Here is a 12,311-nt window from a genome sequence, read left to right as displayed (position 1 = left end):
CTTCAATTCTTTTTAGTCATTATGATCTTGGAGTTCCCATCTCATATGCCAGTCCATCTAGAACTGTATTGTCTGAGAGACTGGCCATGTCTTTCCAAGGTCTCAGCCAAAGGTCTTTTGCATCACCTACCACATGATCCTTTCAGCTGGCCTACTACCAGGACTGCATCTGAGATGTCCTGCATGCCAAACCAATGCTCTGCCATGGAGCCAAACCCTCCCCCCTCCCCTTCAGCAAACACAATTGCAACCAGATTATTTTTAGTGTATCCCAAAGCTGGAAAATATGCACTTTGCCCTATTCACACAAATTAATTAGGGGTGTGCATTCAGTATATCCAAGCAGGTCCTTTAAAATAAATGCCTTCAGAATTCACTTGTGGCTTGTAAAAGCAATGGAGGATGGAGCCACCTACTTTGGAGGCCCATAGAATTGGATCCCTGGCCCAGTCTTTTTAAAACTTTGAGGGGGGGGGGAGTTGAGAAGAGGCACTAGGAGCTGTGCTGCAAAATTGGTGCCTCTTCCTCAGTATTGGGAAATTTCATTATTTTTCAGATTCAGTATGATGATGATGTTATCCATTCAGTCATGTCCAACCCTCGGCAATTCTATAGGAAAGTCTTTCTCTGACTGCTTCTTTTAGTTGGTTCATGGTCATCCCTGTATCAGCTCTGATTGTGTCGCGCCAGCAGATCCATTGGCGACCACGTTTCCTTTTGCCACTGACCATGCTGAGCATTAATGATTTTTCTAGTGAGTTTGATCACATGGTGTGTCCAAAGTAAGTGAGCTTTAGCTTTAGCCTTCTAATGACATCATTGGTTTGCTCCTCTCTAAAATATAACCGAACCCAAAAAATACCAGTATGGGTTTTTTTTTATCACATACCTCTAGAATTAATATATTGAGAGGGTCATATGTAGAGGACTGTCTCAATACACCAAGTGGGAACACCAAAATTGTGATGACTATAAAGGACTGTTGTCTGTGATTATTTTTATGATTCACAGCAACATTTCTGATTGAACCTACAAGCAGTTAGGACACGAATCTGTGTTTGTAAAGGGCAGTCTGCTGTGCTTAAGAGCTCGTCCTCTCTGTCAGAGGCCTGTCTCCAGCCTCGAATTGTTCTGTGAGGATACCTACCAGAGCAGGGTTGACTGGCAGATGTCTCCTATGCTTGGGATTCACTGATACATGGCTAACATTTAATGTAAAAATATTTATTAGGACTCTTACTTAGCTCTTGGTTTCATATAAAAACATTTCCCACTCAGAATTTCACTTTCTTCTTATGGTGGCTTCTTTATTTACTGTTTTCATCCTTTTTGTGGTAGCCTCAATGTTTCATCTTTATAATAGTAGTCTTTAGTTCCTAGGATTTAATATAGCATTTAGGGCAGCCGGCAACTAGAACCCATTGAATGCACACATCTGAAATGACAATTGCCTTGTAGGTAGAAGAGAACAAAAAAACTTTCTTCCTCCTTCACCAGTGTTAAGGAGATATAGCCAGTATATTACTCTGACTCAAGACGGTCAGCTTTGGGAAGTAAGAACAATTGCTTAAACATCCCATCTCTGAAAAGAACCGAACAGGTGCAAATGTTTTCCCAAAGTATTAGATCTGTGGGTTCAGTCAGGACACAGACACCTCAGCTCTGACATGAAGAGAACTTTTATTAACAAGCGAAGGAGGGGGGGTGGGACTGAGCAGCAACAGGGAGAGTACACAGGCTTTATATACATACCAAACTGCTTCAGGCCACACACCCTTACACACATGAATGGCTGTTAATGCACCCTTATGATTGGCTACGAACATACTCTGTTTATTGAATGCTTGAAACATTCTAGCAAATCGCAGTTGAGGACCAAACAGCCAGGTCTGAGCACAAGCTCAGACAAATGAACTCTATTGTATGAACATTTATCCACATACATAGCACAGAGTAAATGGGAAATTTCTCATGCTGATCTCCTCAAACTGGAAGGGCTGTGACTTCAGCATTAACTTGATATAGAAATATTTGGTGATTTGCCCGATTGGATTAATCATAAACCATTTAATAACAAAACAGATGAATAAACTGTCGAGGTAGCTGAGAAAACACATTGCAAAGGTTCTGTTTAAGCCTCAGGTGTATTTCACATCAGATACAGAATTAGCCACTAACTGTATGCAGAAGGATATGACTGATCTAATCACACTTACTTGCATAGTAATGTATGAGATCTCTTATTTAGCCTTTGTCTTATAATCTGCTATTAGGAGGCCATGTCATTCCCCAAAAATACTAATTTCATACCCACCTATTCAAATGTATAATATTTAAAGGAAAACTTTAGAATGAATTGGTCTTACCCCCAGAATTGAATCAGAAGCTTCTGCACCCCCTCCCCCTTGTAATGTGCAGAAGCTGGTGATGACATTACACTAGGAACAGGCTGGGGGGGGGGGTTTACCTTATTTAAAAGGTGCTTTAGCTGTGGTTCCCCAGAGTGGTGACCTATGCTAAAGATTCTGTAACAGATTTAAAGCACCATTAACTTTAAAAATGCACAGACATGCAGCAGCGTCTTTAGAGGTATGGAACTGCAGGCTACATGGGCACTGCTCACCACTACTGTTAATTAGAATTAAATGTTATGAAAACCAAAGAGGCCATTGAGGAAGTAAAGAAGTAGACCCCTTTGACTAAATGGGCACTGTTCTGACCAATGAAACTAACCAACCATCCCTCATTCAGCATCTCCCATACTTTTTAGGATGAGGTTTGTTGGGTTGGATAATTCGTCCAATTCGTGCCTAACATGCTAAAAATGGGATATTGTCATGTGAGCTCTCCAGCCCCTTTACGCATGCGGAAGGCAAGGTGAGAGGGGAGGTCTGAAACCATAGGTGAATCCCTGAGGATTCACAAGGATCCGAGGCTGTGAGTGGTGCCCTCCTCACTAGAACAAAAACTTATAAAAGAACAAGTTGCCATAATCAGACTGTAGCGTAAATTGTATGTGAAAAAAATCAACATTCTATATTTTAAAACAAAATCTTATTGCATTAAGTTTTCAGAACATTTTCAGTTTGTGGTAAACAAATTAAAGATCTTGACAAATGAAAATTTTCTTTTAAAGTTTTGAAATTGTCTGAAAAAACAACAGAGTATGGCTCTTTAGTAAAGCACACCTCTTGTGCCTGGCCTCCTGGATGTTTACAGCTTGTGCCTCCATATCCTTTCAATTTTGCCTGTTGACAATTATTTCCGTAAAGGTTTCCCATTGCATTTTTTCACAGCATTTCTTTAAAAGTGTTTTCCTTTGGCTGCCGCATATGATGTATTCACATCAAAAAAAATATTTTTAAAAGAAAATGGAGAAATTATATCTATGTCACTATGCAAAACATTGTAGCATACAGACATCATTTATTCTGAATCAGAATAGTAGAGAGAAATCAGCAAAATCAGTGCTGATATTTCTGTTTCTTATAAGCATTCATAAATAAGTTACTTTTTTCAGAACAATACATTTTCTTAAAATGTTTATTATCCAGAAGGAAACAAGTTTACAATAAAACATTTCCTAACTGTGAAAAATGTTATGACAATTTTTACGCTAATGAGAAGACCTTTTCTAGTAAGAAAAAGAAAGAAAGAAAAATATTGCAGCTAAAATTAAAGAACATCTTCTCCAGCTATAATGGGTTTGACACTAGAATAAAGAGATCCAGATTATAGTCTTGACATTCCTGCTGTTGCTTAAAGTGTTTTGAAATTGTAAGCAACACAGCCAGGCTGTACACTCCAAATAAATTTACCAAGCAAGAGCTACACATTGCCTCATGTGTATTTAGTGATTAGGAGGTTACTGAAGAGCCAGCATGGTATAGTGCTTAAGAATGATGGACTCTAATCTGGAGAACTAGCTTTCCTTCCCCATTCCTTCCCATACAGCCAGCTGGGTGACCTTGGGCCAGTCACAGCTTTTTATTTTATTACATTTATATACTGTCCTGCCCTGTGGCCCAGGGCAGTTTATATTGAAATGCATGGTGCAATACAGGGAACATCATCATTAGGAACATACAATAATTGAGAACATAGGATACCTTTGATATTAGAGCACAGAACAGTGTTCAACATTCAGCATTTAGCTATAACATTCTGACTTCACAGTTCGCTATCTAATGTTATTTCAGAGCTGCGGCTTGGCACACCTGTCTGCGAGATGTAGTTAGTGGTAGGAGGGGTCTCTGAGCTCTGATTGGTGGAATTGCTTCATTGGCCTCAACTGAAGGCCAATATACAACAAGGTGTTCTTGCATAGCCGTTCTTTTAGAGCTCTCTCAGCCCCACATACTTCAAAGGGTGTTTGTTGTGGGTGTCTGTGGGAAAAGATGTTGATAGGCCACTTTGAGATTTCTTTGGATAGTGAAAAGCAAGCTATAAAAACATCAGCTCTTCTTCCTAATCCCTAAAAAAAGAAATGAAAAAAGAGTCCAGGGATCAAATCCGTTTGGACATAAAACATTCTGATCCTTCAATCCCAGATATGTGGGGGTTGTCTGTAGATACTCAGACTTGACAGAAATGTGTGGTATGCCTGCCCAGGCCCCCTGTCACCTGGCCATCTTGCCTTTCAAGTTGAACCTGCATACTGAAAACAGATCCTAAGGTCATTGCTCACTGTAAAGAAACCCTCTACGGCAAGAAGTCACATTGGAAATGCTGTTCAGTCGGTCTCTGTGAGTGAGAGACACAAAACGGAGCCACCTGGGACAGCAGCTGTGGGTGAGTGAAAGAGAACACACACATTTTGGACACTTGAAAAAGGCTTCACCCTCCCTGACTTCATGATCATTAATTCTTTGCTTATATATAAATATTTCTGATACTGTGGTAATCTCTAGGTATTTGTGGTAATTTTACTAGACAAGTTGACTTTGCATAGACAGCATTTCTTTTTTTTTTTTCAATTCCAGGATCTCAGTGAATTTATTTTGTGTGTGTGCGGTGTGTGGGGGAATATTTATGTCTCTAGTTCCCTTTTGATTTCATCAAATTCCTTCAACGAAGAGAATGGTGTGAAGGACTGAGTTCCAAACTGCACTGTACATTTGATTTCAGTTTAGCCGTAGGAGGCCTTTGGTGTGGCAGTTGGCCCTAGCCTCTGCAAAATAGTTCTGTGTTTTAAAGAAATTACTTTCACCTATTTCTGTCTCAAACAAGTCTTTTTCTGGTGCTGAACACAATGAAATAGTACAACCATTAAGCACTAGAGGGCAGTCTTGTTCTTGTGAAGAATTTTTAAACTCTGATTTGAGGACTGGATTTTTGTTTCGATGTGTGTCCTCGGTTTCCCTTGTAGAAGAACAGAGGCTAACAAACTTTGTGTCCTCCTGGGAGAGAAGACATAGCAAATCCCAGTACCTCAAACATCTATATTCATTATGCCTTGAATGAAAACCTCCATCTACACACTGACTCACACTATACCTCAATGATTTCTGTTATTCCTAGTATGCCTTTTTTGCTGAGTTTCAAGGCAAATTACATGTTACATGTCAGTATAATCAACAGGCTAATAAACAGGGTAATAGGACTAGGATTGCAGAAATCTGAAACAAGGCCTAAGTCATACAGGGACATGTTAAACATTGCAAGAGATGGTAGGGTATAAGTAGAAATATATCAAGAGAGCAGTATAGCAATAGATAATATATAGGTCATAGAGTCCACAGTCTCATTCTGTCTATCAAAAAAACTTCCGCAATCAGTTATCCCTATTCCTTTTATAGAATCAGTTATCCCTATTCCTTTTATAGAAACGGTCTCCACTACATTTGTGGAGTGGGAGCTTTCCTAACCTGCTCAGGCAGTCCATTCCATAAGGCAGGAACCACTATGGAAACTGTACATGTCCAGGCTGTGCTTGAGAATGGGAGCCTCTAATTGGGAGAACTGTGCTTGATTCTGCACTTCTCCTCCACTTGCAGCCAGCTGGCTGACCTTGGGTCAATCACGGTTCTCTCAGAATTCTCTCAGGCCCATCTATCTCGCAGGGTGTCTGTTGGGAGAGAAAGAGAAGGTGATTTTAAGTCCCTTTGAGACTCCTTTGGGTAGTGAAAAGTTGGGTAAAAATCAGCTCCTTCTTCCTGCTGCTGTAGTTGCTGATACAAGGCAGCAACCATAGGGCTTCCAATGGCAGGCTCCCCTGCATTTTCCCTGCCCCCCTGCAGTCCCCCAGCCATCCCCTCTCCCAGAACCACCGAGGCTTTGGGGGCTTTTAAATGGGAAATTACATATCATTGCTTCATTATAACATTAGGTACATCTTGTGACAAGAGGTCTGTCAGGTTCTATGAATTCCCAGTTTTCATGTTTTAAAAAAGAAAATCTCTAACCTATTTTGCGGGGGAAAGACATAACTCCCCAGTGAAAACAGCTAGATACTTACTTTTGTAAAAAGTTTGAAAGCTGCAGGTTCAGAGGATCTGATGCATGCTGTTATAATACTAGAATGATATTCAAATTTTCCCTCCCACGTGGCAGCCCTCCAGGCTTTGCTGCCAACCTTCCTAAAACCTCACAGGTTTGGGAAAGAGTCACAGAAGGAGATGCCCAAATACACCATGAGAGTGGAAAGGGGGGAAAGTCCCCTGCATTAGCAAACCTGGGGCAAATAACCCACGTGGGAAGGTTATTTGGCTATAAACAGGGAAACACGTGCAACGTAAAGGGTTGTGGGCACATGAAGTCTGTGGATCTGCCTTAAATCTGTGATGAAGCAGCTTTGGCAGCACCAGAGACTCATGAAAACTTTTCTTGAGTGCTTATGTGAAGATGGTCAATATTATTTGGCCTGGTCCGAGATTCAGTGGGCAAAAGCCCTGAAACCTCTGTTTGATATCAGTCAACAGTACATTAGCAACTCCTTTCTTGAATCTGGCAGGGATTTATAGAGTCAAAGGGAACTGAAGCAGTTCCACGGGTTTCACTGGAACGGGCTATGAGTATGTTCCATTTTAGTTAAGGGGTTGTCTCCCTACATGGAAGCAGTTCCTGCCAGTAGTTAATAACCCTGGTGAACCTCCAGAGATATTAACAGTGATAATGTGTCACAATGCTTACTAAGTGAAGTCATAACGACAGTGATGTAGGGAAAGCTTTCAGGGATGAAAGATCTTGATTAACACTGCCGGTGAGAGGAGAGTAGCTTTTACTCATAACTTGTTATCAATACAATTATAATGCTCTGGCATTAACTCCTTTAAGGGAATGTGTCATTCTCATTCTTATTCTTATCAGTAGTGATAAATCAGTTGTGGTACTCTTACTCATGCATGTCATGTTGTGACAGCAATTTTTTTTCTGGGTGTATTTTTCCCATACTGCCTCAAACTGAAGAAGGGAGACAGTCCCAGGCACGTGGATATTTGGGTAATCTGTCATAAGCAAGAAAGGTTTCACTACATACATTTGGGTCTCTTGGAACAGGCTGGTGTGTACTTCCTACATAGAGCAAGCATGACAGAGTAGTTAGCATGTTAGGCCAGGATCTAGAAGGCCCAGATGCCCACTTTGCCACGGAAAGCCTTTCAGCCTAACCTGCCTCACTTAGCTGTCACTATGAGGATAAAGTGATGTTGTAAAATGCTTTGAGTTACCATGGAGGAGTGTATAAGTACTCCAAATGAAATGCATTTTGAATATGGTCTGGTACTACTGTGCTCCATAGGGCGATCCCAAAATGTATCTGGTAACAAATGGAAAACTAAGAGGATTTTTGAATTATGACTTCCTTACAATTAAAATATGATACCCCCCAAGTTTACATGGGACCCATTCAGATGATCTTCCACTGCCTTGGGATTGTACCGGGGGGGGGGGAGCTGAAACAAACTTAAGGTCACAATGCTACCCCCTTGCTCCCAGGACACCTTATTGATCAAGAAACCTTATTGAGTTGAATGGGTAGCTCTGACCATGAAAGAAGGAAACAACAAATTTAAGGAAAGTTCTGCACATCTAAAAAATAGCGTTACACCAGCAAAAATGGTGTAGCACTAAACATTATTGCACCTCCGGCCATTCCTCACCTTCTTGCTGTCTCGCTTCCATCTGCTGCCTTTTCACACCCCTTACACTCCACATGCCTGCTTGAAATGGTGGAAGAAAGCAACACACTTTACACATGACTCTCTTCTGCCTGTCAATCAAGCAAGGCAGCCAATCCCCTTTCTCAACATTTTAAAGGGTCCACAATGCCCACAATTTTTTTTAATTCAAACCTGCTCCATTAAAATGCCTATGCATCTATGATTAGTGCTTTTTGAGTGCCTCCCATTATGGAATCACGTGTCTTGAAACTTAAGAAAAATAATCTTGTTCCTGATTGTGTGTGTGTGGGGGGGGGGAGACTTTAGAGAGGCATGCTTTGTGTGATAACTTTGGGGGGAATTTATTTTTGTCTTTGCCTGCACACTTGTTTGCCTATTCGTTGCTCTAGGCTGTTCACTGGGGGGGAAAGAGAGTGGGTGTGAGGATGGAACATTAGAGGTGGAGATAGTGCTTCTTTGCCTCCATACATTTCTTTGGCTGGTGGCCTGCTGGTTGCTCTCCTGTAGCTCGCACTACATAGGTTGAGGAATCCACTTGATGCGATTCCCTGACTAGCGCTTTAAAATGGTGGATGTTGCTTTGGGTTTGCTGGCTGGACACAGGAGGTTGGTGACGTTGTGCAAAAGACCAAAAATATAGCATTGTCATAAGGTGAATATGATGCTTCATTAATGGAGTGCGGAAAGGCCCTCAAAGTAGGCACAGTGTACAAAATCAGACATTTTCCCTGCTCTCATTCAGACTTGTGCATGCCACAATTCTGAGCACATAGAAAAAGAAGAGAGATGGATCCTTGAGGGAAAAGATGTGGAAGGGGAGGGGTGAACAGCCACAATAACAGATTTTCTGTTCAGTCCTTATCATGGTTTTATTATTCTATATATCTCTGTGGAGTACTGAATTCAGGGAGGCAGAAAGGCAGGGAGTCCTCCTGGAGACTCAAAACATACACACAGTATGGGCAGTTGGAAGGGCAGTTGAATCAGTCAGGAGGGTCTCTCTCTAAACTGGGCCTTTGTGAACTCTGCACAAGTTTTCTTTCTTAAACTGTCTTCTTGGCCATGAAGCTTAGAAGAGGAAGGCAAAAAAAAACTTATGAATAGCTTCAGATAGCTTTATTATCAGAAAAGAGCAGTGCAGTTAAACAACATGGCGGAAAGCCAAGCTGTTACTCCCAACTCCACTAATGCAGCATCCCAGGCAGTGTAACATGCTTGGCACCAGAGTAAGGCTTGCTTATTCACTTCCAAGTAACTAAGCATGATACACAGGTCTGCCTAGTTCTACTCTCTTTTTCTTTTTTGTATAATTTTAAATGCGGTTTGCATTTATGTAGTTACAGTTCTTGTTCTATAAACATGGTTCTTCCCCAGATAATACCCACATGTATAGTTCATTTCCCTGCAACCTTTTCAGTTCAGTTCATGACATGGGCTATTGTATAAGAAAGTGTATGTCATGATAAAGCCACCTTAATCTCCAAACACCTTTGTCATGCCCTTAAACTTGGTATAAGGTGTCATCACTTTACCTCAAAAGAAACTTCGTGGACTGCAATAGAGTTTATTTGCAAAGGTTGGAACTTGGGACTGTCACCTGTATGAAGCAGAAATTTATTTTTTTATACCCTCTGGAAGAAAATGACAATGCTAAAGTAGATCCAGGTGTTTCTTGATTTCTTGCAGCTGTACTCTAATATGGCCATTTTTCTGGAATGCATTGACATTGACTGTTTTTTACCTGTGCTTCAGATAGTTTTTAAAAAGCTCATTGGTTTGATTCTTAGGCAGATTTATAACTTACTGCAAGTTCATTTAAAATTTATATTCCCCAAAGGATCCTGGAAGATGAGGCTTGGTGAGAATTCTCTAGGTCTACCAATAAAAGCAGTTCCCAGGAGGAGATGGGAAGACTAACGCAGACATTCTGGTGAACATGGGACCTTTGCACCCTTGGTATAATGCAGGGGTAGTCAAACTGCGGCCCTCCAGATGTCCATGGACTATAATTCCCATGAGCCCCTGCCAGCGAATGCTGGCAGGGGCTCATGGGAATTGCAGTCCATGGACATCTGGAGGGCCGCAGTTTGACTGCCCCTGGTGTAGTGGTTGGGAGCGCGTACTTCTAATCCGATGAGCCCTGTTTGATTCTACGCTCCCCCACATGTAGCCAGCTGGGTGACCTCAGGCTCGCCACAGCACTGATAAAGCTGTTCTGACTGAGCAGTGGTATCAGGGCTCTCTCAGCCTCACCTACCTCACAGGGGGTCTGTTGTGGGGAGGGGAAAGGGGAGGTGATTGTAAGCCGCTTTGAGACTCCTTCAGGTAGAGAAAAGCAGCATACAAGAACCAACGCTTCTTCTTCTTCCTCCTTCCCAAAGGTTAATGAGCAATTTAAGGTCAACTGTCATTTTTGCTGGGTCCAGCTTATATTTTAAATAGCACTATATGCAAAGCTCACCCCACTGTAGCATACATGCCCCCTTCACCCATTCCTTTCCTGGGCAGTGCCCTTCAGGAAACACTGCTCCAAAGAGCCCCAGGAATTTGGCTGTGGCTATTTGCTTGTGCTACTTTATCCATACTGAGATGAGCATAGCCTCCAATTTCAATGTAGGCGGTCTGTGATTCACACCTTGGATGTGTTTATTCAAATGGCTTGCATTGTTCTCTCGAAACACACCATTACTTATAAGATTGTGATAATCTCTTTATAATGTGCATTTATGTCTGGAATTGGAAGTCACATGCTATTAAATCCTGCTATAACCCCCCTCCCCCTGAGATTATCCACAAGATCAGTCTCTTTTAGCTAGCATATATCTGCTGCTTCCAGCCCAAGCAGTTTATCCAGCCACGGCATGGCTGCTGTACATCTCACATAGCCGGATGAAGTCACGGGCGGAATAACCACTTACGCTGTCACAGACCTCCTTGCTTTCAAGATGAGAAACCGGAGCAGTGTGTAGCAGAAGGTTTTCATTTGAGGAAACATTTGGGTGCAGAAAAGGCTGCAGGATGCCGTTTTCTTCAGGGATTGGGAAAGTTTCATTCAATGTCTGTCCTGTGATCCTCTAGCAGGAGAAGCTCTAGTGAGGGGAAACAGATTTGAACTACGGGAGGAAAGGATATGACTCTTGGCAGCAAGCCCAGGCTTGGTCAGTAGATCAAAGGCTCTTGGCTTGGCGTCCGGCGCAATTGGAAGAGCAGCTGCCCAGTAGCTTGTCAGCATCCCCATTCCCTGTTCCTTCCCTCCTGGCAGCAGCCAGCTGGTTCCCTTCCCTTCCCACAGAAGCTATTAAACTGTGTCTGCAGCGTGCTTCTGTCGGTGCTTGCCTTTCTGCTCTTCAAAGGGTGCAGTTAATGCCGTCCCACGTTCATTTCTAAAGATTTGCACTGCATTTTTTTTATAGGCAGGCATGTCTCGCAAGGATGTTTTCATTGGATTATATGCAGTCAGATCCTCCCTTCGTTCATTTCAGAGTTTATAGCCCACCTCTCTGGGAGTTCAAGACAGCACACGGGCAGCCAGATCATAGAAGGCCAAGAATCAGAACCAGGGAAGTGTAGCCCTACACACCCTGTAAGAGGATATCCATGAGGCTCATAACTAAAATAATGAAATAATCAAGCAAACAAACAGCCAAATAACAAGTTAATTAAACAAGTCAATAAAATAAAAACCCCATTAAAACATTCTAATAAAAGAATGTGCTTTTAAAAATAAAACAGAGCACTCTACAGTGATGTTGATAAATGAACAGGTTGGAAATCACCAAGCTGCCATTTCACACACCTCTTCTGACATGAACTCCCTTGACCTCAGAGTTCTGACTGATCTTTCTCGGTGATTTGACAGGCCATTTTTACACAGATGATTCACTTCCTAATACTGTTGGAAAATAATGCCTTTCCTGGTTTCCTACAGGATGCTTCTGCAGACCACCCAGGTTTTTCCTTGACTTTTCTGCATTGGTCCCCAAACCCATGGCAGCCATTCCCTGAGCCCCACATGGCACCAGGCAGCTGCCCTGAGGTTTGTGTTGAATCAGGAGTTGTCATATTGATTTAACAGTATGTCCATTACTAGTTTAGAAGAAGATGACAAAGAGTTGGTTTTTATACCCCACTTCTCTCTACCCAAAGGAGCTTCAAAGTGACTTACAAACACCTTTCCTTTCCTCTCCCCAC

The 12,311-nt window shown here is 42.0% G+C and overlaps 1 protein-coding gene and 1 long non-coding RNA gene across 14 annotated transcripts in view; one reads left to right on the top strand and one right to left on the bottom strand.

Moving 5' to 3' along the window:
- Positions 1–12,311, top strand: part of DLGAP1 (DLG associated protein 1) — a 338,129-nt gene that overhangs the window by 264,558 nt on the left and 61,260 nt on the right. The gene's annotated exons all lie outside the window — the stretch shown is intronic.
- LOC143844898 (uncharacterized) overlaps positions 1,623–12,311 on the bottom strand; it is a 41,319-nt gene continuing 30,630 nt past the window's right edge. The window contains exons 2-4 of one of the 2 annotated variants that reach the window (XR_013234184.1): positions 11,039–11,209; positions 8,100–8,156; positions 1,623–6,067 (exon numbers count right to left, since the gene is read on the bottom strand). This is a non-coding gene — a long non-coding RNA (uncharacterized LOC143844898). The remainder of the gene's footprint in view (positions 6,068–8,099; positions 8,157–11,038; positions 11,210–12,311) is intronic. The other variant, XR_013234185.1, reaches the window with a different exon arrangement.

Source organism: Paroedura picta, chromosome 9 (assembly GCF_049243985.1).
Source record: "Paroedura picta isolate Pp20150507F chromosome 9, Ppicta_v3.0, whole genome shotgun sequence".
Lineage (NCBI taxonomy): Eukaryota > Metazoa > Chordata > Lepidosauria > Squamata > Gekkonidae > Paroedura > Paroedura picta.
The sequence above is the reverse complement of the archived record's forward strand: the minus strand, read 5'-3'. Positions and strand labels throughout refer to the sequence as shown.